Consider the following 4,573-nt stretch of genomic DNA (forward strand, 5'->3'; position numbering starts at 1 on the left):
CATGTGTGTTAATTTTCCTTTTAAAAAAAATATTTTCCTAACTTTTGTTATCAAAAAGCAAACAAATAAGCTTAATAAATTACTCCCTCCGGTTACATTTATAAGCAAAAAATCACTTTTTAGATTCATTCAATACTTAATGTATTTGGTCAATACATAGACCAAATTCATTATTTATTCAATGAACCTAAAAAGTGCATTTTTGCTTATAAATGTGACCGGAGAGAGTATGTTTTTGGATCTGCTAAAAGTAAATAGATGTTTTGGTAAGATTCAAATGTTATGAAGATTTTTATTTTTATTGCAACATTTATCTCTGTTAATTTCTTTTGTAATTTTTAATAGTGTCAACCTGTTTTGTAATTTTAAATTTTTGACATTTCACCATCAAATAATGGCCATAACCGATGAAATCAATTTTCAATTCATTTTATTTTTTAATTTTTATATGACTTCTATTAAACTATATATGTTTACATTGTTGCGACTTATTCGTTTAACTTCTTCTTGGAAAGACCCGTGCGGTAGCACGGGTCAAGAGTCTAGTATGAATAACATTGCTAACAAATTGTGCCAACCCTAATCCTACTTATTTTGGCGCCAATGAATAATGGCCATTGATTTAGGCACCAAATGCATCCCAACCATTGATTTCTAATCTATTTAACTATTCCCTCTAACTATGTACAAGTGCCTCAGGATACTGTTCCAATGAAAAAACACGGCACCCCATACTTTTAGCATTTTCCAATGACATTTTTTTTATTGTCTTATGAGAAATTAATTTTCCTACAATTTCAAGATTGACATTGCACTTATCGATCCCCCAACCACTTTCACTACTCTTCTCTCTTCTTTCATTATCTGAATTTTTGCAATTGAAGATGGACGTTGCATCAGTTTTAGTCTCTCTCAAATGGTTTACAAATCTCTATCACAACTTTTACTATTCTCTCTCTCTCTCTCTCTCTCTCTCATTCAATCTCTGCCAATGAACTCTCACATGTCTTTTCCACTTTCACCGTTGCCTTTTCTCCTCCCACTCCCCTTCACCGATGCTCTCGATTCCGACATCACCCTTGCCGTTGTCGACTTCCCCGCCACAGTCTGCGGCATCGTATCAGCCAGAGACGCCTCTCTTCCCCACCACAGACATGATGTATCAGTTGTAGCAGAAGAGTTTCTTCGCATTCTTTCTCACCTCTGTAAGCTTCTCTCTCTCTCTCTCTCTCTCTCTCTCTATATATATATATATATATATATATATATATATATATATATATATATATATATATTTCATCTATCTCAATTTCGCTCAGTTGTATATTTTTTTATACTAATCTTTGTGTTTTTTTTGTTCTGTTTTGTTTAGATAAAATTCCTTACATTGAGGTTGGTGATGATTACGTGGCGTATAATAATGAGAATGAAGGGTTAATTGAGTGTTTAAAGAAAGATGTTGGTGTTGTTGATTTTAGATAGTGAAGTTTCTTCAATTCCTGATTGGATATCAATCAAAGCAATTCGATGCAATTGGCTTCATGATGCACTTACCTATGAATTTTGGGTTGGATCTGATGGTTCCTCTGCTTATACTAATCTATTATTCTGATCTTCCTTGAAGAAGGTTCTCTAGGGTGAAACTGAAACATGGGATTACTGATGACAATGCTGTAGTCAAGAAGGAAGAGGTCAGTTTTTCACTTTTTCTTCTAAAATTTAAGCGAATAGAGTAAAACTTTGTGCAACAATTGGTGGAAAAACGGAACTATGCATTAAACACCGATTCATGGATTGGGCTTTTGATCTCTATACTGATTTTTTTATCAAGTTAAAGTTTGTTTACCACCAAAATATTGAATGTGTGTCTTCTTTGTAGTCATTGATAATATTAGTATTTTTTTTTTTGGTTACAATTGATAATATTAGTATGTTTGTATATTTTTTTTAAACTCAGTTAATGATATTCATAGATTTTTGGTTTGCTGTGTACTTTGCTTCTGGTCATCATCCTTGCTAACTTAAAATTTTATTTTATTTCCCTGTTCCACCTATGTTATCAAAAGGGAAAACAATTAGAACTGTTAGACGTGACTGTCATGCCTTTTTCATAAATATTAAACACTCCATTTCATTTATCAATACCCTAATTTGTTTTTACAAGAACTGATCCCCTACATAAGCATTGAATTATGTATACCGACCAAATTTGCATTAAGGTTCAGCGAATGTGATATGTGAAATGATATGTCATTGCTTTATCTCTTGCAAGTTTGGACAATCAAGATGAAAAAGTTCTTGAGAAAGCTTACACATGAGGCATATTTGACTCAAAGCAGCCAAGAATAGCATGGTTATGGGAAAAATGGTAACCTGGGAGGACAACATCAGTTGACCCGTCGAATGGAGAGGTAGCTAGAGGGCTCTTTAATGTAACACGTGCAAGGATTTCGAGGCAGAGCAGAACCTTTGATTTCTTGGGCTGTATTTGGTTTCTTAGACAGGTTATGTAAACCCATGATATAACTACATCGTTTGGAAGGTGAAATGAATCTGAAATATATTTAGTGATTCTTTCTTTAGAAATCTATATATACATAAATGAAGAATTTGTTGTTTGTGTTATGAGAGATAATTTATTTCAAAAACCCCCAATTTTTTAAGTAAGGAAAGTTGATGTATGTATAACTTAAAAGTCTGTGTTATGTGGATCGAGACATCTCACAGTCTGTGTTATGTTGATGTATTCATACTGGCTATAATGAACAAGGCTAAGAGATTGAAAAGAGATTTAATTGTTTCTCTCAAGGTAATCAATTTTCCCTTTCTATGAATTTAATTGTGTTTTGCGTCTAATCAAACTCCGCCTCTCAGTTGTTTCTTCAATTCCATTCATTATTGGAAGTAAATTTGCAATTAGGTTCACAACACAATCAGATTTGGGTCTCTGACGAGAATAGGGTCATGGTTGATTGAATTGGATCCACTAATTTTGTTGTTGTATTTGATCTCAAGAATACACCAGAAGCCTCACCCCTCACATCCAAGCCAAATGAATGAAAACCTTTCGGTTTCATTCTCGGTTTGCATATTTGAATTTATTTTGAAAATCAGATCTCATTTTGGGTGTAATTATTTCCCCCTTTCATTAAGAAGTCCAAAACCCACTACATTCTTAATCTGATATTGAGATTTTTCTTCTTCTGAACCTTTTGACCAATGTTTAGTCGGTATTTCATATGTAAGTGAGCCTTTTCATAAGGTTTTATTCATTATAATTTATACCTAATGTTTGCTTTCGTTTTTTAAATCCTTGACACCATAGAAGACACTTTTGCATGATATATCTCATTTTAAAACCATTATCTTGACAAGTTGGAAGATGCAATGTCACATGAATTTGTAGTTTGCATTTAACTTGACCCTTTTAGAGCATCATTACACACTAGCCAATGACAAAACATAATTCTTTCGTTATTATTGTCTTTTTAGCTTAAACCAGAATTTACAACTTTCAAACGAGCTTTTGTAGCAGATGGTTAATGTGTGTCCAGGAGCTTTTGTAAGACTTTTGTTAGAACTCTTGACATTGCTGTATTTGTATTCTAATTTATCAAGATCGATAGACTTCTAATTTTCATCTGAAAGCCTTTTCATTAACCATTACTTTAGCAACTAATGTTTCTAAAGTTTATCACTTCTGTTAAGTCAAACATCTCTTATGTTGAATTTTATTTTTGCAGATTTAACATTCCAAGAAGTCGACATGGGTCTGATTTTGTTGCTTTTCTTCTACTGGTGCTGAGAAGAAATATGCTTCTTGCCTTTCTTTACAAGTTTATTTTTTGATAGTTCATATGCTTCTAACCATTCTAAGTCATGTGCTTCTCACTTTGGTGCAAATTTCTTCTACTGGTGTTGTTATGGATATCCATATGTTGTGTGGGAACTAGCAGTGTATATAGTGTTAGCTAGGGTCTGTAATTAGTCTAAAGACTTGGGATGTTTGTATTATGTATCTTTATTTGTAATCTCTTTAGTTTTTAGGACTTTTAATTGTTTTCCTGTGTTTGTGTTTTTCAATTTCCAGTAGAAATATATGATGGATCAAGTGATTTGCATTAAGTTGATAATTGAAATATAAATTGGAAGACTAAAATTTAGTATCCGATTTTCTCAGCTGCATTGGTATTGCTTCATAGTTCTTTAGCTTCCACTATATAAAGGTTTAATCTTGCTCTTCCAAAATATTATAGTGTACTTTGTTGAGATCAGATAATTTTCAATGCCAAATATAAATCTATTCACTAAGTAGGGATATTAAAATGTTTCCCAAGCAGTTTTTTTTTTTTCCTTCATGAATGATCTAATGTTTACTATTAAAGTGACTGATATAGTGAATGAATGAATATTTTGAATCTTTTTTTTGAGCAAAAAATATATATAGTATATTTTTTGAATCTGACATGCTTTTAACAGGTCGATATATAATATATGGAGCACAACAAAAAAATTTCAATTGATCCAATGAATAATGGTGGTTGTTTATTTTACCACGGGTGTAAAAAAAATC

At 32.2% G+C, this 4,573-nt stretch overlaps 1 long non-coding RNA gene across 4 annotated transcripts; it reads left to right on the forward strand.

Annotated features, from left to right (window-relative positions):
- Positions 1-547: 547 nt before the first annotated feature.
- LOC146906429 (uncharacterized) lies at positions 548-4,179 on the forward strand. 4 transcript variants are annotated; one of them, XR_015018238.1, is made up of 3 exons: positions 694-1,205; positions 1,373-3,562; positions 3,744-4,179. It is a non-coding gene; the product is annotated as an uncharacterized LOC146906429 (long non-coding RNA). The 4 variants fall into 4 exon arrangements; XR_015018239.1 differs by having other exon boundaries at positions 1,373-2,809; positions 3,016-4,179; XR_015018240.1 differs by having other exon boundaries at positions 1,373-2,809.
- Positions 4,180-4,573: the final 394 nt, after the last annotated feature.

Source organism: Medicago sativa, chromosome 7 (assembly GCF_051527215.1).
Source record: "Medicago sativa cultivar Bolivia chromosome 7, Bolivia_mono, whole genome shotgun sequence".
NCBI classification, from domain to species: domain Eukaryota; kingdom Viridiplantae; phylum Streptophyta; class Magnoliopsida; order Fabales; family Fabaceae; genus Medicago; species Medicago sativa.